The sequence below is a fragment of the Anomaloglossus baeobatrachus genome, chromosome 1 (assembly GCF_048569485.1).
Source record: "Anomaloglossus baeobatrachus isolate aAnoBae1 chromosome 1, aAnoBae1.hap1, whole genome shotgun sequence".
NCBI lineage: Eukaryota > Metazoa > Chordata > Amphibia > Anura > Aromobatidae > Anomaloglossus > Anomaloglossus baeobatrachus.
This window is the reverse complement of record NC_134353.1, coordinates 170,268,962-170,291,271: the sequence shown is the minus strand read 5'-3', so window position 1 is coordinate 170,291,271 and position 22,310 is coordinate 170,268,962.

The window sequence follows — 22,310 nt, the reverse complement described above, 5'->3', positions numbered from 1 at the left end:
GTGCTGCTGGCTGTGGTAAGCTAAAGTTTATTGAGGGAACCATGAATTCTGACATGTACTATGACATACTGAAGCAGCGCATGATCCCCTCCATTCAAAAACTGGGCGTGCAGGGCAGTAATCCAACATGATAAAGACCCCAAACACAACTCCAAGATGACCACTGCCTTGCTAAAGAAACTGAGGATAAAAGTGCTGGACTGGACAAGCATACTCACAGATTAAACCCTATTAAACATCTGTGAGGCATCCTCAATGGAAGGTGGAGGAGAGCAAGGTCTCTAACATCCACTAGTTCGGTGATGTGATCATAGAGGAGTGGAACATGATTCGAGTGGCAACCTGTGAAGCTCTAGTGAACTCCATGTTCAATAGAGTTAGGGCAGTGCTTAAAAATAATGGTGGCCACACAAATTATTGACTCTTTGGGACCAATTAGGCAGTTCCACTTATGAGTGTACTCATTTTTGTTGCCAGGGATTTAGATAATAATAGTTCTGTGTTGAGTTATTTAGAGGGCACACCAAATTTAGACTGTAATACAAGCTGTACACTGACCACTTTACATTGTATCAAAGTGTCATATCTTCAAAATGTGAGGAGTTTGCTCACATTTGGGATGTAGGCTCACGATTTCATTAGTCCAAAAACTGTAGAAAGAACCAGAGGACAATCTTTACAGTTTAAAGGGGTAGTCCACTACTCGGACAACTTATGTTCACTACTAGAGGGTATACCATAGTATGCTGTCTTATATTAGTTGTTTGCTAACTAGGAAAATACCTTCTCATTCTCCATGTTTGGCCCCATCAAAATAAAAATGCTTAGTCACCTCTCATGCCAGCGCTATTCCAGCAGTGCTGGTGTTCACGTTCCTGTCACTCACGTAAGACAGCGCCCATTAACTGCTAGCTTCTCTCTTCGCCTTCAAACGTATGAGTACTTAACAGGAAGTGAGTGTCAAGCCACAGCTCTTACTAACCTCATGTGAGCCCCTACAATGCGAGGGCTGGAATGGCACCATAACGGGAGGTGAGTATAAGCATTTTTATTTGAATGGGTCCAAACATGGGGTATGAGAAGGGGTTATCCTAAGTAGTAGAAAACCCCTTTAAGAAATCAAACTATGGTATACTCTACCTGAAGAGTTAGTAATAGCAGACACTAAGGCAGCAATTTTTTTAAAAAAAACCTGGATGCATATCCAAAGACAAATTGCAATGAGAGTTGTAAAAAAATAAGCAATTAATAATGTAGAATTGATCGGAGATGGGTTGAACTTGATAGATGAGTTTTCCAACCTAAATTACTACATAACTACGTTACCCATTCAGTGCTGAATATTACATTGAAAGCAGCCGGATTCCTAATGTAGATTTCAAAAAGAAGCCAAAAAAAATAGTAAGCAAACTGAGCCAGCATTTGCAACTAAGTAAGACAGATGAAAAGCTTATGGTGTATGGTTTATGTTAGACTAAAGTTGTCATTTTCAGTTTTTATTGCTAATTCATTGTGTAGCTTTCTTGTGGCATTGCAGAATGCAGGTGTGATCACCAATAAAGTATAAATCGCTTAGAAATGCTTGTTTCTGCATTGCTATATATTATTACTCAAACATTAGTTATATATTATAATATATATAATATTAGACAGTTTAATTCAGTTTAACAAATATATTTAATTTCCCTTTTAGTTTATCTAAAATGCAAAAGGGTTCTTGTTCACCATTTTAACCTTTCTGTGATATTTTACAATTTAGGCAAGGCAATTAAGGTTTTTCCTGTACTTTAAGGCCTTGTGCGCATGCTGCGTTTTTTTGCGCATTTTTGTGTGCAGTTTTGGTCCCAAAATTGCATGCATTTCTTTCTTCAGCAAAGTCTATGAGATTTCAGTTTTTCTGTACGCACTTGTCAGCTTTTTTTGGCTGTGTCTTTAGATGCAGCATGCGAATTCTTTCTGCATTTTTGCCAGCGTTTTTGAGCCCTTCCAGTCAATAGATTTGACTTAAAAAACGCATCGGTCAAAAACGTTGTAAAAAAAACGCAGGAAAACACAGCAAAAATTGCATGCAGAGGAAGTGTTTTTTTGGGCCCAAAAACGGCATCTTTTTAGTCACCACATAGATGCAACATGCGCACATAACTTAAGGGTGTGTGCCCACAATCATTAGTGCCAGCTTTCTGTACTCAGAGTGTTTTCTGTTCCGGAGACGCTAGCGTCCTGTGCGTGAGAACTCACTGTCCGTGCATATGATGAGCGTTACTGACACAGCATATTTTCACTGTGTTCTCCCAATACGTACACTAGCGTCTCCGCAAAAATAAAATTAACATGTTGCGGCCTGGAAAGCCGCGCCACATGTCACATTGGTAGACCCTCTGAGGTGCTAGAAAAGCAGATGGCCCAAAAGTGACTCCATTTTACAAACTACACCTCTCAATAAATTCAGTTAGCGGTGCAGTGAGTGTATTGACACCACATGTGCCTCACTGAATTTTATATCACCTACAGAGTCATATGAGAGCTTGTTTTTTTTGTGGGATTAGTTGGTATTTTTAGTATCATTTTTGGGCACATAACATTTTTTGTTCTCTTTTATTCCTATTTTTGTGAGGCAAAATGAACAAAAAACAGCAATTCAGATTTTTTTTAAATGTCATTCACTGTTTCTTAAAATAACAAAACTTTATTCCTTGGGTTACAATTACAGCGTTACCACATACAATGGCATGCCAAAGTTTGGGCACCCTTGGTCAAAATTGTTCTAATTGGGAAAAGTTATAAAAGTTGAAGATGAACTGATTTCTATAAAGCATAAAGTTAAAGATGACCCATTTCTTTTGTATTTAATTTACATAATAATATAAATTATTTTTACCTTTTATCTTTTACATTTTAAAATTAACAAAAAAGGCCACTGGGTTGATGCTAAAGTTTACACACCCTGCATTGGTATTATCTAGTAGCACCTCTTTGGCAAGTATCACAGCTTGTAAATGCTTTTTATAGCAGCCAAGAGTCTTTCAATTCTTGTTTTAGGGATTTTCATCCATTCTTCCTTGGAAAAGTCTTCCAGTTCTGTAAGATTCCTGGGTCATCTTGCATGCTGGGGACTGTGAAGGCCATTGCAAAACCTTCAGCTTGCACCGTTTGAGGTAGTCTATTTTGGATTTTAATGTGTGTTTAGGATCATTATCCAATTGTAGAACTCATCCTCTTTTCAACTTCAGCTTTTTTTTACAGATGTTATGTTTGCACCTAGAATTTGTTGAAATGTCATTGAATCCATTCTTACCTCTATCTGTGAAATGTTCCCCTTGCCATTGTCTGCAACACAACCCCAAACCATGATTGATCCACTCTTAGACTTAATGGTTGGTTGTATGTTCTTTTCCTGTAATTCTGTGTCCCTTTTCTTAACAAATACCTTCAATCTTTGTGGCAAAAGAGTTCTATTTTAACCTCATTGGTCTAGAGTACTTGTTTTCAAAATGCATCAGGCTTTTTAGATGGATGTTCTTTTGCATGCTTCTGACGCTGAATTGTATGGTGAGGATGCAGGAGAGGATTTCTTCTGATGACTCGTCCATGAAGGCCATATTTGTGCAGGTATCTCTGAACAGTTAAACATTGTACGACAACTCCAGAGTCTTATAAATCTTCCTGAACGTCATTTGCAGTCATGCAGGGGTTCTTATTTGCCTCTCTAGCAATCCGATGATCAAATCTGGCAGAAATTTAGCTTGATCTTCCAGACCTTATCTTGACCTACATTGTTCCTGCTAACTGCAATTTCTTAATTACATTTCGAATAGTGATGGGTAGACCCACACTGTAAAAGTCCAGATGCAAACGGGTTCAAAAGTATTCGATCACCGACACCAGGCCCAGAGTTCTCAGGGAACACTGGGTAACAAGCTGGGTCCGGTAACTCCTCGGGTAATAAAAAAAGGTAAAATAAAGAAAAAAGGGGAAAGCAGGCGTGTTATACTTACCTGTATCTTGTAGGCGGCTGTACACTGCTTCTGGGCCACTCACACTACTTCTGGGGCCACTCATTAACTTCATGCATATGCACTGCTTCCCCCGACCACTAGCAGTAGCCACATCTTTGATTGGTTTCAGTTAGACACGCCCCCACCCTGTGTGACAGCATGCCTGACTGCTTTCAATCAAAGACACTGTCTGTGCATGTCTATATTGCTGTAAAAGTAAAAATAAATTCATAGGGTTCCCCATATTGTGATACCCAGCACAGATAATACATAGGGTTACAGGCTGCAGCCCCCGTCCATGTGCTTATCTTGGCTGTGTATCAAAATAGAAGGGACCACATGTTGCTTTTTTTTTAAATAATTTTGATACCCAGCCATGATAAAGCTTACAGCTGGGGGCTAGTAGTCTCAGGCTAGGGAGACTCATGCTTAGTGGCTCCCCCAGCCTAAAAATAGCAGCCTGCAGACACCCAGGATTGTTGCACCCAAGCGATAATCCCAGAACTTTACCCAACTCATCCCGATTGCTCTGGTGCAGTGGCAATCAGAGTAATAAGGTTTTAACCCCTTCAGCCCCCAGCCTGTTTTCACCTTAAAGACCCGGCCATTTTTTGCAATTTTTACCAGTGTCACTTTGACAGGTTATAACTCTGGAGCGCTTCAACGGATCCTGGCGATTCTGACATTTCGTGTCATATTGTACTTAATGTCAGTGGTAAATTTAGGCTGATATGTTTTGCATTTATTTGTGAAAATTTCAGAAATTTGGCGAAAATTTTGAAAATTTCGCAATTTTCAAAATTTGAAATTTTATGCCCATAAATCTGAGAGATATGTCACACAAAATAGTTACTAAATAACATTTTCCACATGTCTGCTTTACACCAGCGCAATTTTTGAAACAATTTTTTTTTTCCGTTAGGAAGTTAGAAGGGTTCAAAGTTCATCAGCAATTTCTCATTTTTCCAACAAAATTTACAAAAAAATTTTTTTAGGTACCACATCACATTTGGAGTGATTTAAGAAACCTAGGCGACAGAAAATACCCAAAAATGACCCCATTCTAAAATCTGCACCCCTCACTCTGCTCAAAACCACATCCAAGAAGTTTATTAACCTTTTAGGAGCTTCACAGCAACCAAAGCAATGTAGAAGGAAAAAATGAAAATTTTACTTTTTTACACACAAATGTTACTTTAGCCATAAAATTTAGCATTTTCACAAGGGTATCAGGAAAAATGCACCATAAAATGTATCGTGCATTTTCTTCTGAGTACGCAGATACCTCATATATGGTGGAAATCAAATGTTTGGGGGTTTGAAGACCCCCTGAGGTGCCTAAACAATGGAGCTTCCCCACAAGTGACCCCATTTTGGAAACTAGAGCCCTCATGGAATTTATCTAGCTGTTTAGTGAGCACTTTGAACCCCTGGAGGCTTCACAAAAGTTTGTAATGTTCAGCCGGGAAAATAATTTTATTTTTTTTACCACGAAATTGTTTTTTCAAACAGGAAGCTTTTTTTTCACAAGGGTATCAGGAAAAAATGCACCATAAAAAGTATTGTGCAATTTCTCCTGAGTACACAGATACCTCATGTGGTGGAAAGGGAGATGGGGGAGGGGGCAGCAGATCGGGAAGGTGAGATGGCGGACAGCGGGCAGCAGATGGGGAAGGGGCAGCAGATCGGGAAGGTGAGATGGCGCACAGCAGGCAGCAGATTGGGAAGGTGAGATGGGGAGGGGACAGAAAATGGGGAAGGTGAGATGGGGGAAGGGGCAGCAGATCCGGAAGGTGAGATGGCAGACAGTGGGCAGCAGATGAGGAAGGTGAGTTGGGGGAGGGGGCAGCAGATCAGGAAGGTGAGATGGTGGACAGCGGGCAGCAGATGGGGAAGGTGAGAGGGGGGAGGGGGCAGCAGATCGGGAAGGTAAGATGGAGGAGGGGGCAGCAGATGGGGAAGGTGAGATGGGGGAGGGGGCAATAGATCGGGAAGGTGAGATGGCGGACAGCGGGCAGCAGATCGGGAAGGTGAGATGGGGAAGGAGGCAGCAGATCGGGAAGGTGAGATGGCGGACAGCGGGCAGCAGATGGGGAAGGTGAGATAGTGCAGGGGGCAGCAGATCGGGAAGGTGAGATGGCGGACAGCGGGCAGCAGATCGGGAAGGTGAGATGCCGGACAGCGGGCAGCAGATGGGGAAGGTGAGATGGGGAGGGGGTAGCAGATCGGGAAGGTGAAATGGCGGAGGCGGGCAGCAGATCGGGAAGGTGAGATGGTGGAGGCGGGCAGCAGATCGCACAGGGTGGGAGATGGTGGAGGGGGAAGCAGATGAGGATGGGAGAGAGCGGGCAGCAGTTCACGGAGCGGGGCAGTGGCTGATGGGAGAGAGCGGTGGCAGATGGAGGCTGCTGCAGCAGACAGAGGAGATCGGTGGTGAATCGGTGGTGGTGACAGCGGATCAGGGGATCGGCGGCTGTTGCAGCGGATCGGGGGCAGGGGCTTACCAGGGCACTTGCAGGGATCGCTCCCTTCGGCTTCCACGGACAAAGTAAAGCGGAGGGGAGTGGCCACCGGCCCCAGATCCACGGTGATTGGCCGATCTGTCCAATCAGAGCTGGGGATGGGTGAAGCACCGATCACCCAGCTCCAGCCAATAAGTAGGTCCGGGGAGGAGGCACCACCCCTTTTGAGGTCAGGCAGAAGTCCCTTCCTCCCCAAATCTAAGATTTGTGTTAACCAATTGCACTCACCGGGGCTCCAGGGCCGCGATTTCGCCATGACGTACTGGGTACGTCATGGGTCGTTTAGCACCATGTCACCATGACGTACCTAGTACGTCAAGGGTTGTTAAGGGGTTAATAACAGCTCACAGTTGCCACTAAGCCCTAGAATAGTAATAGAGAGGCATCTATGAGACCGCTTATTACTAACCTGTAAGTGAAAAGAAACACAAACACCAAAAAATCCTACTTTTGAAATAAAATACAAAAACCCCACCCTATTTCTCCCCTTTATTAATCCCTCAAACACCCGGGTCCAACATAATCCACATGAGGTTGCACGATGATTCTACCTCTGCTATATTACTGAAGGCACTGCATGCAAGCATAGAACATGACCGTCTGCTGTGAGCTTCAGGGAGAGACTAAAGGCCCCGTCACACTAAGCAACATCGCTAGCAACATCGCTGGTAACGAACAACTTTTGTGACGTTGCTAGCGATGTTGCTGTGTGTGACATCCAGCAACAACCTGGCCCCTGCTGTGAGGTCGTTGGTTGTTGCTGAATGTCCTGGGCCATTTTTTAGTTGTTGCTGTCCTGCTGTGAAGCACAGATCGCTGTGTGTGACAGCGAGACAGCAACAACTGAATGTGCAGGCAGCAGGAGCCGGCTTCTGCTGAGGCTGGTAACTAATGTAAACATCGGGTAACCAAGAAGCCCTGTCCTTGGTTACCCGATATTTACCTTTGATACCAGACTCCTCCGCTCTCACTGCCTGTGCTGCCGGCTCCTGCTCTGTGCACAGATAGCTGCAGCACACATCAGGCAATTAACCCGATGTGTGCTGTAACTAGGAGAGCAAGGAGCCAGCACTAAGCAGTGTGCGCTGCTCCCTGCTCTGTGCACATTTAGCTGCAGCACACATCGGGTTAATTAACCTGATGTGTGCTGTAACTAGGAGACTGGGGGCTGGTCACTGGTTGCTGGTGAGCTCACCAGCAACTCGTGTAGCCACGCTCCAGCGATCCCTGCCAGGTCAGGTTGCTGGTGGGATCGCTGGAGCGTCGCAGTGTGACAGCTCACCAGCAACCTCCTAGCAACTTACCAGCGATCCCTATCGTTGTTGGGATCGCTGGTAAGTTGCTTAGTGTGACTGGACCTTAAGCCACAGTGATGAGTAGTGATGTCACTCAGGTTATTTGCAGTCAGCTGGAGATTCCTACGGTCCTCCACGTATGAGTGCAGGTAACCTAACCTCAGGTGACCTCATTGAACTTTGAACACCTTATGCGAGGTCACTGAGTTCACATACCTGAATCCCCTGACAGAAAAGAGATGCAGATTTAGTGGTTGAAATTTCTACACCATATCCCAATTGTCTCTTCAGGGAGGAAGGAGACAAACTCTAGTGCCACCAATTGAAAGTAGCAATCCTAAAAGTCAAAAGTGGCCCTTTAATGAGCCTTTTCATATGACTTAGGATTTATGCCAGATCACAACCTCAATTTGCAGACATGGTGATTCGGGGAGATTGCCCCTCGTTAATGCAAAATGTGATATCTGATATGGCTGTATCAGAAGCTGTATCCCTGCACCAAAACTACACCTCCTTGCAAAAAAAGCATCAAACTCCATGCGGTTTTGATGCAATAGTGATGTGTTTTTTTGCCAGGAGGTGTAGATTGGGTGCAGGAACATGGTGTAAACATTTCAGCACCAAATCTACATCTCTTGGCAAAAAGCTACAAAAACAGTTTTCACGCCATTTCGGTGCATTTTTTTTGCCAGAAGGTGCAAAATTGTTCTTGAAATGCACCAGATTTCAGCTTATAATTCTGAAAGTAAAGTCTGGCAAAAGCCAAAAAAAGGTAGCTACAGTATTCAACTTTTCTCAGAGTCAAGTGTCATATATAATATAGAAATAAAGAGAGAAAAAGAAGACTATGGAACGCTGACAAACCTAGCAGTTGATGACCACAGAAAACTTCCTCCAAAGTTGATTACATTATTAAGAAAAAACCTTTATCTGATGTCCATAAAAGTGCTGTACAGATTTCAGATTAAATGAAAGAAGAATATGGGGTTAAAGTGAGTTGCCAAACTGTGGCTTAGAGTAGTAGGCTTGAATACATGAGTTCTAGTCAAGAAACCTTTCATCTCTGCAAAGAATCAGAAGGTTTAACTTGAGTTTGGCAAAGAACATAGCCAATGGAAAGAGGCAGATTGGTCGATCGGATGAATCCAAGTTTAATCTGTTTGGTAGTGATGGCAAGCACTATATATACCACCAAATTGGAGAGCATAATGATGTATGGCACCAAACACCTACAGTAACACATGGTGGTGGCAATGTCATAGTTTGAGGCTGCTATTCTGCATCTGCCATTGGCCCTCTGAATAGAATTGAAAGAAATATGAATGTTACCATGAATGAGGATATACTGGAGAATGTAATGCTGCCACATGGTAAAACCAAAGTAAGCAGGGGCTGGAAATTCTAAGCACACATCCAGTTTAGTCAACAAATGGTTAGCAAAGAAACATGTGTGCCTGATGCAATGGCCAAGCCAGTCACCTGATTTAAACTATATAGAGCACCTTTGGGATGAATTAGAATGACAAATTGGGGACCATAATATAGATGAATTGTTTCATATTTGCAACTGGAATGGAGTAAGATCCCTCAAGATGTCTTGAATACCCTAGTGGCTTACATGCCCCATTGGTGTGGTGCAGAAATTAAAACAAGAGGTTATGCTACAAAATACTAACTAATTATTCATTGTAAACAATGAATTCCTCTATATGTTGTTATCAATAAATAGTAGATGCAAAACTTTTGGGAGTCAGTGTTCTGTAATTAAATGACCAAACCTAAATTCAAAAGTATTTTGGTTAAAATTAAGGTCTTCCATGATGACACCTTCATGCACTTTCAATTCATCACCAGGAAAATGGCATCACAACAATCAAAAGAAGTAAACACACTTTTTGAAAAGAATGCAAAACCTTTGGTCACTACTGTATAGACAGGGTTTCTTGCCTTACTGTCCTTCTAAACTTGTACAAAACTTGCTGCAACCTAAAATTAAAAGTTCTTTATGGTCTAATTACTGTCCTTTATTCTATTAAAACTGCTGTTACCTGCATTCATTGTAGGGATAACTGATGGAGAAGGGATAGTTTTGGATCAGAGGTATAAAAGCAGAGTTTATTGCCTTACTCCATGTATACGGACTGACAATAAAACATACAAAATTGAAGAGAAAATGGATTTTACAGGAAAAAATGTTAGGAAACATTTTTTCCTGTATAATGACTTCTATATAAGGTAAAATTAAAAAGAGAAAATAAAATGCCTCCTCCACAACTTATTAGCCGAGACATCTATCAGATTATTTCCCAGTTGCCTATGACTACAATAGATGAGATAGTAGAGGGGGAAATAAAACTACGCCCACCGGTAAATGTAATTTCAACATTTTACTACCTTATCTGGGCATGGGGTATTTGTGATACATGGTCAGGCACATCCTGTTTATTTTATGAAAGAAAAAGTCTGAAACTCACAAAGCAATATGCAGGCAATGTAAGAAGTGCCAAATAAATAGCAGGAAGAGGGACTTCGATACACCTTGTATTAGACATAAAGGAGGGCCTCATATACATTCTGTTAAAATTGTTAAGTAGTGGGACTCCTAGACTCATAAAGTCTATCCACTAAGTGCAAGAGTTGTCAAAAATTAGAAGGAGGAACTGCAATACACCCTGGAAGACACAAAGAGGATGGCCACAGAAAACTGGGACTACTAAGGCTGGTAAAGCCTATGCACTAAGGGGGAGTATACATCTCTATATGTAGGAGAATTGTAGAGGCATATACATCCTGAATAAAATATGTAGGAGGGCAGCATACATACCTTGGAAAATATAGCCTTTAATAATAAAGAGCGAGGGCGGCCTGATGACCATTTCAAAATTAAGAGCGAGGGCTGTCTGATAACCCTATAAAAATGATGATTGAGGGCCCCGTGATTATCCTCTATAAATTAAGAGTAAGAGGGGCCTAATGACCCTCTAATAATTTGGAGTGAGGGCGGTCTGATAACCCTGTTGATATTGTAATGCCGGCGTCACTGCAGAGCCCTAACCTGTTTCATCTGTACCAGCCATCTTGTTTGAACCAGTACCAGCATCCACCCTGTCTGTGATCCTGTTCTTATCCTGCCTTATTCTCCATGTTTGTACCTGTGTCCCTGTCCCCTGGGGTCAGCTGCTGCAGAACTACCCAGAGGCTCTGGTGAATACCCGGTAGTCACTTAGTCACGTCCCTTCAGGCTAAGCCTGGCCCATGGCACAGTGAGTCCACACCCATGTGTGTTACTGATATGGAGGATACCCTGATGGAACTAGAGCCAAAAATCCTTGGTGTCGGTAGCACTTGTGCCATCCCAAGGTGTCAGACTTGTCCCAGCCTCCACAAGGTTCATCCAGTGTGCCATCAGGGAAATATAGCACCCCTGGCCACAAGCACTTGTCCACGTCTTAGTGGTTAAGTGGACCTTCCTAGTAACTCAGGGCCATCATCAGGACATGACAACCATGACTGGTGTATGAAGCCCAGTGAAGAGGGAGGTCCAGGATAATTACTTGCTTTTATTAAGCCTCAGGTTGGGCCCCCCTCTTCTCCAGGCCCCAGTAACAGCTGCAGGAAAGAGGCCCGGCTGTATCACTTCGGCCACTGGACATAGCTAATGTGCATGCAAAGTGCTTCAGGGACATTGCATGCAAATTAGCCATGTTCTGCATAAAAAGTCAGTGGAGCAGAGCAGAGTGCAGGTGAATCATCCCAGCATGCAGCAGCAGCAACGTGATGAGGTCATCACTCTGTGACCTCATCACACTGCTGCAAGCAATGCAGAGCCACGGAGATGGTGAGGACATGGCAGAAAGGTAAACGCTCTGTGAGCTGAACATAGGAGCAGGATGATTGCTGGTGCCATTCCCTTTCTTGCTTCAGCTAGATGTGTGTTGGAGGGCACACATCCAGCTCAAATGCATTACAGCTCAGAGAGGTTGCCCCGCGACATGGGAGCTGGGGAGGATGAGTAAAATGTTTTTTTTTTTCCTTTTTGCAGCACACAAACATACCAGGTGGAACCCAGGAAGGGGACATATATACATATATAACAGGAGGAGGACATGTATACCAGGAAAGGGACAAAAATCAGGATGAGGACATATGTACCAGAAAGTGCCCAGGAGGGGGATTGTTACGAGGGGGACCCGGGGAAGCGTGCCAAGATGGGGAATGGACAGCTTCCGCCGGTCAAGGTCCACTGTGCGGTGTAAGGGACCGCTGCTATGGTGGGTGAAGAGTGAGCGGGTTGCTGCTAGCGATCGTCTGGAATGTCACAGACGATCTATGTACACCGGTCTGCCCTAACCCGTGTGGGTTGTATGGCAGGGATCACACGGCTCGGTGTACCTGTTGCACGGGGAAGCACAGAGGTGCCCACGCACGTGTGCCAGTGGAAGTCACGAGAATATGGCACGAGGGTAGCACAGAGGTGCCCACGCACGTGTGCTTTCAATAACCAGGTGAGTCCGGTGGAGACTCGAGGAGCTCACCTGGGACAGGAACACGGCCTGTTGAAGGAGCTACTGCCGGAGCAGCAAGGCAGGGACACGGCCTGCAAACCAGGTACTGCCTAAGCAGCAAGGGCCAAGCCCACAGAAGACGATAATGCCTGAGCAGTGGCGTGGCAGCACGCTGCCAGACATCCAAACATAGAAGGACGGTCGCGCGCCGCCATGATGGCAGGAGGAGCTTTTAAGGAGGTGTAGCTCCAGCCAAGGGCGGGCGGGAGGCGGAGATGACGGACTTGCCCCAATCAGGATCCACGACATCCCAGCCTGGCCAGTCAGGATTCACCACGTCACCAGCCTTGTCATCAAGCCGTGTGACGTCAGTGGGCGAATCAGGATCCACCAAGCATAGCACATGCTCACCCTCCTGCCTCTGGGAAATAGAGGCGGGATCCTCGGTCTCACAATGTGTAGAGATAACGGGAGTCTCACTGCTTCCCTGAACAGCAAACCTCTGCACATTGCGCAACCTCACAGACCTTCGAGGCTGCTGAGCAGGAGGAGCTGCGGCAGGCAAGGAATGGGAGACCGCCTCATTTCTTGCAACAGGAGTACCACTAGGTGTCACCCTCGTGCTGCCTCTCTGGGGAGGTTTCTCCTGCACTCTGCGCAGTCTGGCAGACCTTCGGCGCTGCTGCGCAGGAGCGCTCGTGGCAGGCAAGGAGACTGTCTCATTCCTTGCCACAGGAGAGCCACGAGGTGTAACATGGCCCCCCCCTGCCCGTGCTTGAAGGCCGCTATCAAACCCGGGGCGTGGATATGATCCTCCAATTCCCAGGATCTATGCTCCGGACCACGGCCGACCCACTCCACGAGGTAGTACCTCCTGCCCCGTATGACTTTTGTCTCCACAAGCTTCGCCACCTCAGAGTCGTCGGGCGGGGAGTCGGTTTGAGGCGTCAGGGACCCCGAGAACTTATTAAGTCGTACGGGTTTCAGAAGGGACACGTGAAAGGTGTTGGCTATAGCCCAGCGTGGAGGGAGCTGGAGTCGGTATGCCACCGGGTTCACCTGCTCTAGTACTTTAAATGGACCCAGGTACCTAGGGGCGAACTTGGCTGCCTGTACCCGTAGGTTAACATTCTTAGAGGACAGTCACACTAGATCACCAGGGGCGAAGGATGGTGCAGGGCGGCGGTGTTCATCAGCCGTTGTCACCATCCGGTCTTTAGCCCTCTTAAGGGCCTCTTGGGTGTTATCCCAGATCTCCCGGGCCTCGGTCGCCCAATCCTCCACTCTAGGATCGGGTGACGTAATGGGCATCGGAACCGGGATTCGGGGATGTTGTCCGTTATTGAGCAGGAACGGAGTCTGACCAGAGGATTCATGGACCGAATTATTAATGGCAAATTCGGGCCAAGGAAGGAGGTTAGCCCAGTTGTCGTGGTGCGCGGAGATAAAATGGCGGAGGTACGTTACCAAGGTCTGATTGGTCCTCTCTACCAGTCCATTGGTTTCGGGATGGTATGCGGAGGAGATGTTCAGCTCTATCTGCAGGAGCTTACAGAGCTCTCTCCAGAAGCGAGACGCGAACTGGGGACCCCGGTCACTCACCACCTTGTCAGGCATGCCATGCAGCCTAAATACATGCCTAATGAATAAGGTGGCGAGAGCACGTGACGTCGGGAGTCGTGGGAGAGGCACCAAGTGGACCATTTTAGAGAAGTGATCCGTGATGACCCATACAACCTTGTGACCTGCTGACTTGGGCAGATCTCCCAGGAAGTCCATTCCCACCACTTCCCAGGGACGATCCGGCACTGGAAGTGGGTGAAGAAGACCTGCCGGTCTCTGCCGGGACGGCTTATTCCGTGCACACGACATACAGGCTCCCACATACTCCTGTATGTCCTGGGGTAGTCTCGGCCACCAATAGTGCCTAGTAACAAGGTCTCTGGTCCTTTTGACCCCAAAGTGACCCCCGACCTTGGAGGCATGGGCCCACGATAGCACCTCATTCCGTAGTTCAGGGGGAACAAGGGTCTTGCCAGGTGGCACCTGGTCCAAAGAAGTGGGAGTGACCATCCTCAAGCTGTCCGGGGGTAGTATAAGACGAGGCTCCTCCTCGTCCTCCTCCAACACAACCATACAACGTGACAAGGCATCGGCCCGGTGGCGGATAATAAAGTGGAACCGGGAGAAGAACAAGGACCAACGGGCCTGCCTTGGGTTCAGGCGTTGTGCTGTCTGGAGGTATGTGAGATTTTTATGATCGGAAAATACTTCAAATGGATGCTTCGCACCCTCCAGGAGATGCCGCCATTCCTGGAATGCTAGTTTCATCGCCAGTAACTCCCTATCCCCTATGGAGTAGTTCCTCTCGGCCGGAGAAAAGGTTTTGGAGAAAAAGAAACATGGATGCTTCCTTCCTCGTTCGTCTTTCTGGTACAGGACTGCACCAGCACCGACCGAAGAGGCGTCTACCTGTAGTAGGAAGGGTTTGGAGATGTCTGGACGATGAAGGATGGGAGCTCTGGAGAAGTAAGTTTTGAGAGTGTGAAATGCCTCTACCGTTTCCCGTGTCCATGCTTTGGGATTAGCGCCCTTGCGGGTAAGGGCAATGATGGGTGCTGCCACCGTCGAGAAGTTGGGAATGAACTGGCGATAATAATTGATAAACCCCAAGAAACGCTGGATCGCTTTCAGCGAGCGGGGCTCAGGCCATTTCATCACTGTCTCCAACTTCCCCGGATCCATTGCTAACCCCTGACTGGACACGATATACCCCAGAAACGACAAGGATTCACGTTCAAAAACGCACTTTTCTAGCTTAGCATATAACGAATGAGTGCGGAGCCTCTTAAGTACTCGGATGACATCCCTCCGATGGGTGGCAAGATCGGGGGAGAAGATAAGGATATCATCCAGGTATGCAACCACGGAAAGATACAAATCCCGGAAAACATCATTCACAAAGTCTTGAAATACGGCAGGGGCATTGCAGAGTCCGAAGGGCATTACGAGATACTCGTAGTGACCGTCCCTGGTGTTGAAGGCGGTCTTCCACTCATCGCCCTCTCGGACTCGCACTAGATTATACGCCCCGCGTAGATCCAGCTTCGTGAAGATCTTTGCCCCGCGGAATCGATCAAATAACTCCGTAATGAGGGGCAAAGGGTATTTGTTTTTGATCGTGATTGCATTTAATCCCCTGTAATCGATACAGGGGCGTAGATCCCCTTCCTTCTTTTGCACGAAGAAGAACCCCGCACCGGCCGGTGAAATAGACTTGCGAATGAACCCTTTTGCCAGGCTGTCCTGAATATATTTGGACATAGCCTCCGTCTCTGGAGCAGAGAGGGGATACACTCTGCCCCTAGGGGGCTCGGAGCCTGGCTTCAGGTCTATTCGGCAATCGTATGGCCGGTGGGGAGGAAGGGTATCTGCGGCCCTCTTGGAGAAGACGTCCCTGTAGGCCTCATAAGGTGTCGGTAAACCTGGCTCCCCTGTATTCCCTGAGGACCCAACCGACCTAATGGTAGCGGGTGGTTCGGTAGTCACGAGGTGCTCCCTACAGGATCCTGCCCATGATGAGATCTCCCCTGTTGCCCAGTTGAGTATAGGAGCATGCTGTCTCAACCAGGGGAGACCCAGTAGGATCTCATCCGTCCCCTCTGGAAGCACCAGGAAGGACACCTGCTCATGGTGTCCTGGTGGTACTTCCATCCTGAGAGGGATGGTGATCTGGGTGATGGGATCGACTAGTAGGGACCCGTTGACTACCCGAACCCTGAGTGGCTTGGGCAAGAGAACCAGGGGAACTGAGTATCGGGTTGCCAGGGAGGTCGAAATGAAATTGCCATCAGCGCCTGAGTCCAGGCAGGCCAGAGCAGAGAAGAGAGTAGTGCCAAACTGCAACTGGGCGCTGATAGTCAACCTAGAGGGAGAAGCAGCGTCTAGGAACCCCCCTCTGATGGAAACTAGACGCTGTCTTTTGCCGACGGTTTGGGACATCGGGTAGCTACGTGTCCCCTCTGCCCACAGGAAAAGCAGATGACACCAGACTGAGAACCTGGGGTAGAGGAGACCACTTTGGACACCTCCATTGACTCCACGGAGTCGCCTACAGAGCTGGCTGGGAGACCTGTCTGGTGGAAGACGGGAGCCAGACGCTTTTTAGGCCGTGAGGACGTGGGTGCTGAAGAGACCTCGAGCCTCCGCTCCGCCTGGCGGATGTCTATGCGAGAGGCAACCTCAATCAAGGACTCTAAAGTAGCAGGCACCTCACGCGTGGCCAGTGTGTCTTTGACGAACCCTGCCAGGCCCTCCCAGAACACAGGGACAAGGACCTTATCGGGCCAGTCCAGCTCTGCGGCAAGTGTCCTAAAGTGTACGGCAAAGTCCCCGACTGAAGCGGACCCTTGCCGAAGTCGTAGGAGGCGCAGCGCGGAGTCGTGGGTGACTTGAGGCCCAAGGAACACCATTCTCATGGCCCCAAGATAAGATGCTAAGTTATTCACCACACGATCTCCGCGCTCCCACAACGGCGTGGACCACTTCAGCGCTCTCCCTGTGAGCAGGGACTGGACGAAGGCTACCTTCGCCTTCTCGGTAGCGTAAAGAGTCGCGGACAGCTCCAAGTAGGTGGTGACCTGGTTTATAAACCCACGGCACTCGGAGCTGTCCCCGCTAAAGCGCTCTGGAAGCGCAAGGCGAGGAGACCTTCCGCCCAATAGCACAGCCTGGGTAGCCGCCTGGGTGGCGACTGTCGTCAGAGTAGTCTTGTCGGAGGAAGACTGCTCCACTGCTTACAAACGTGATTCCAACTGCTGCACATAACGCAGCAACTGCTGCTGCTCTTCAGCCATAGCCAGACCTTTGGCGCGACCGTAATGTTACGAGGGGGACCCGGGGAAGCGTGCCAAGATGGGGAATGGACAGCTTCCGCCGATCAAGGTCCACTGTGCGGTGTAAGGGACCGCTGCTATGGTGGGTGAAGAGTGAGCGGGTTGCTGCTAGCGATCGTCTGGAATGTCACAGACGATCTATGTACACCGGTCTGCCCTAACCCGTGTGGGTTGTATGGCAGGGATCACACGGCTCGGTGTTCCTGTTGCACGGGGAAGCACAGAGGTGCCCACGCACGTGTGCCAGTGGAAGTCACGAGAATATGGCACGAGGGTAGCACAGAGGTGCCCACGCACGTGTGCTTTCAATAACCAGGTGAGTCCGGTGGAGACTCGAGGAGCTCACCTGGGACAGGAACACGGCCTGTTGAAGGAGCTACTGCCGGAGCAGCAAGGCAGGGACACGGCCTGCAAACCAGGTACTGCCTAAGCAGCAAGGGCCAAGCCCACAGAAGACGATAATGCCTGAGCAGTGGCGTGGCAGTACGCTGCCAGACATCCAAACATAGAAGGACGGTCGCGCGCCGCCATGATGGCAGGAGGAGCTTTTAAGGAGGTGTCGCTCCAGCCAAGGGCGGGCGCGAGGCGGAGATGACGGACTTGACCCAATCAGGATCCACGACATCCCAGCCTGGCCAGTCAGGATTCACCACGTCACCAGCCTTGTCATCAAGCCGTGTGACGTCAGTGGGCGAATCAGGATCCACCAAGTATAGCACATGCTCACCCTCCTGCCTCTGGGAAATAGAGGTGGGATCCTCGGTCTCACAATGTGTAGAGATAACGGGAGTCTCACTGCTTCCCTGAACAGCAAACCTCTGCACATTGCGCAACCTCACAGACCTTCGAGGCTGCTGAGCAGGAGGAGCTGCGGCAGGCAAGGAATGGGAGACCGCCTCATTTCTTGCAACAGGAGTACCACTAGGTGTCACCCTCGTGCTGCCTCTCTGAGGAGGTTTCTCCTGCACTCTGCGCAGTCTGGCAGACCTTCAGCGCTGCTGCGCAGGAGCGCTCGTGGCAGGCAAGGAGAATGTCTCATTCCTTGCCACAGGAGAGCCACGAGGTGTAACAGGGGATATATATATCGTGAGGGGCCTAGGATGGGGAATATAAACCAGGATGGGGACAAATAAACAAGGATAGGGACATATATACCATAAAGGGTCCAGAATCAGAACATATATACCAGGAGCAGCCTAGGAAGGGGACATATATACCAGGAGGAGGACATATATGCTAGGAAGGGGACAAATAAGCATGATGGGGACATGTATACCAGGATGTGCCCAGGAGGGGGATATATACCAGGAGGGTAACATACATACCAGGAAGGGCTCAGGATAGTGACATATATACCAGGATGGGGATGTATATACAGAGGGGTAGTGTGTGAGGGGCCATATAAATAGAGCAGCTTGTGTGGGGGATAGTATACAGAGGAGCAGCATATGTGGAAGGGCCCAGGATGGGGACATATATAACAGGAGGAGGATCATATATACCAGGAGGATATTATACCGAGCGGCACTGTGAGTGGGGATATTATACAGAGGGGCAGTGTGTCTGGGAGAGATATTATACAGAGGGGCAGAGTTTGTTAGAGAGATATTATACAGAGGGGCAGAATGTGAAGGAGAGATATAGATATTATACATAGGGGCTTTGCGAGAGAGAAATTATGGTGAGAGGCAGTGTAGAAGGTGCATTATGGAGTGGGGCATGTAGAAGGTGTTTTATGGAGAGGGGTCACGTAGAGGGTGTATTATGGAGATGGGCGGTGCAGAGTGTGTATTATTAATTTTCTGAGGAAAAAAAATCATTTTTTCTGCATGCACCATCAGAAGCACATCTAGTTCCTCGTCCCTTACAGTGCACTTGCACATTTTAAATTAGGTATCTAATATATGCCTGAAACTTTCCAGTATTAATAGGGAATATAAAATCTGTAGTCCTGAAAAGGACTTTTGCTTTTAGGTTGCAGCAGAAGTATACTTATAAAAGAACTGTAAAGGTATATGCACACGCTGAATATTTGGTTGCAGAAATTTTGCACTTCTGCATTTCTTTGCAGAGAAAACTCAACATCAAAATTGTCTGTTTTTGCCGCATTGTTTACTTTCATTTTTATAGCGTTTTTGATGCCATTGAAGTCAATAATTGAAGAAACTCTGCAAAACCGCTGAAAGAATTGACATGCTGCAGATTATTTTCTTCATCAACTCTGCAAGTCACAAATAAGAAACATGTCCACTTCAGGAGTCTCATTGACTTTGCTGGCATTGGAATTCCCTTCAGGTTTTGTGACAAATCTGCACACAAAAAACGCATAAAAAAGTGATAAAAACACAACTTGTGCACACAGCCTAATACTCTGACAACATTGTTCCCAGCAGCCTCCTGGGAGGGAGAGAGTCATCCAGGAGTCATACGCATGCTGTTCTCTTTCCATTTAAGCATTGTTTCCTTCCATTTCTATGATTTTCCTGCAACTTCTAGAGAAATGCTTAAGTTTCCTATTGACTTTCATCATACTCATTACTCAATTTGAACCCGTCCAATCCTCCAACCTCCATTGCTCTGATCAGAAGAAATGCAATGTTCCTGTAAGTGCCCACTCTCACAGGAAGTTACTCAGGACAGCGTCAGGGGTTATCAACTGACCCTGTGCTATCATGGTAACACATTGGTGCCCCGTAATCGCTTTACGGGGCCACCAATGGTGGTGGGGATTAGGGTGATCCCCGCTATGGCCCTTTAAATTGCGTTGTAAGAGTTTGGCAGCATGATCTATGGGTCAACAGGTGCAGGTGGAACAGCAGACATGTGTGAGGATTACCTCGGGGCCTTGAGGATAATTGGGGGACCATGACCAATGACGTAATAGTACTTCATTGGTCGTAATATGGTTAAAAAGCTTGAAAGGGGTTCAATACTGGTAAATTCAAATTTCAAAAGATTTGCTTAGCTCTAATGCCCATAAAGTATTGACACAGACTATTTTCCTGACTAGCTTTGGTAGTACCATAGAATATTAAGTTTGGGGTGCTGAACCCAACTCCTACTATGGATTGCTCAATTGCTAATTATGAACAGATCTTTCTCATTAAAGTGGCATTGCTTATTGTAAATAAAAATGTTTTAGAAAAAAAAAGCCAACTTCTATGGCTACCACCCTTTGTGATAGTTCAAGGTTGCTGGGTTATTGTTGTAATCTGGCAAACAAATCTAACACAAAAAGCATTTTAAGACTGGCTCAGGCAACTTTGTTTTGTATGTGAATTCAGTAAGTATAACTTTTAGCTGTTATGTTTATTACAAGAGCTTTTCTGATCAATCACTTCACTCAACTGTCTAACCATTTCTCCAGAAAGCTCCTGTCTGTTAGTCAACAGTCTGTATCTACTGTATTTGCCAAAAATAAGCCCTAGGATGATTTTACAAAATGTATAACTTATACTTGAAATATAACGCGTACTTAAAAAATAAGCCCTAGTTACAATAATCGCTGGCATTTGGGGTGGACTGGTGAATTTCCTAGGACCCCTACTCTCTTACGGGTCCCCAGCATTTTCATTCCAAGGTTAAAACTAGTTAAGGACCTTTTTTGGTATCATGGTCATGTGACCATGATGTCACCAAAGGTTCTTTAACTGCAGGAGTCTAGAGGAACAGAAGAGGAAACAGGTTGGTATGCAGAGACGATGTTAGGTGGACAAACTGGACACTTTTTCATGGCCCACACTCTCTTATGGGTTCCCAAGATTTCTAATGTAAGAAAACTGAAAAAATAGTCCAATATATCTCCAGAAAATTCATAGAAACCCAAAACACGATATAGAGATTAAAAGTATATATTTTGTTTGACAATATCTAAAACGCATTTCATAAAAATAAAAAAAAGTGTGGATTTTATAGTTTAATAAAACAATGGGTCGGCAGGCAATACATGTATTTTCAATCTGTTCAAGACTTGCATATTAAATATATATTAAAGCGCTGGTGCTTGTTCAAAAAGGATTCACAAACAATGCTAATGGTAATAGATAATTGAAAAAAACTGCATGTTACTCATAAATTTATAAAAGATGCTTGTGCATTCACTTGTAAAAAATTATAAAAAGTACTTGTGCATTCCTTTGTAAACAAACATAACAGGTATATTACCCAAATATATAGTGCACATAAGTACATAGAAAAAATACTAATCAGCAGTGGTTGATGGACAAAAAAACAACAGAATATTATTTATAGATCTATAGAATAGTGCTTGTGCGTTATTTTGTAACTAAACACATCAAATATAGATATCTTGATATGCATAAAAACATAGAAAATCTATATAGTGTTACACCTAAAGATGATCAATATTCCACATTTATAATAGCAGATCTAAATCTTGCTTAAGTTTCAATGTAACCGGTGTATATACAAAAGCATCATCATAATATTTGTTCAAATGAACCCATAAATCCCTCTTCATAAGTAATACCTGTTTTGAACATATCTGGCATAGCACCAGATTAGGTATGCACATATATATAAGCAATAATTACATGGCAAAAAAGTTCAATTTAAAATGCACATACCAAAAGAAAAACCTGCACAGGCCCATGCTGTGTCCCCTGACGCACGTTTCACTTATGCATTTTCCTGCGGGGTTAAAACTGCTTAAGGACCTTTGGTGACTTCAAAGTCATAGGACCATGATATCACAAAAGTTCATTTAGCTGCAGAAGTCTAGAGGAATGGAAGAGTAGACAGGCTGGTTTGTGCCAAATCTGTAGTGTGTAGAGATGAGCGATCCTGCCAAGGATCGAATTTGTTAAGGATTGCTGATCCCACCAAAGGTCATGATCGGATCGACAATGCTAGCCGATCTTAGCTGATCTGATTGTCAATCCTAGCCGAGCCCATTAAATTTTAATGGAAGGCAAAAGTGATGTGTTGTAAAATGGTGTAGGGGGCTGTAAAAGAAAGAAAATAAAAAAGGGTTAAAGTCATACAGACTTACCGAGTCTCCCAGTAGCTGTAGCGTTACTTCCGGGTAGGATAATTATCACTAGTGTATACTCACTGTTTTCCCCTTCCACTGGCGTCT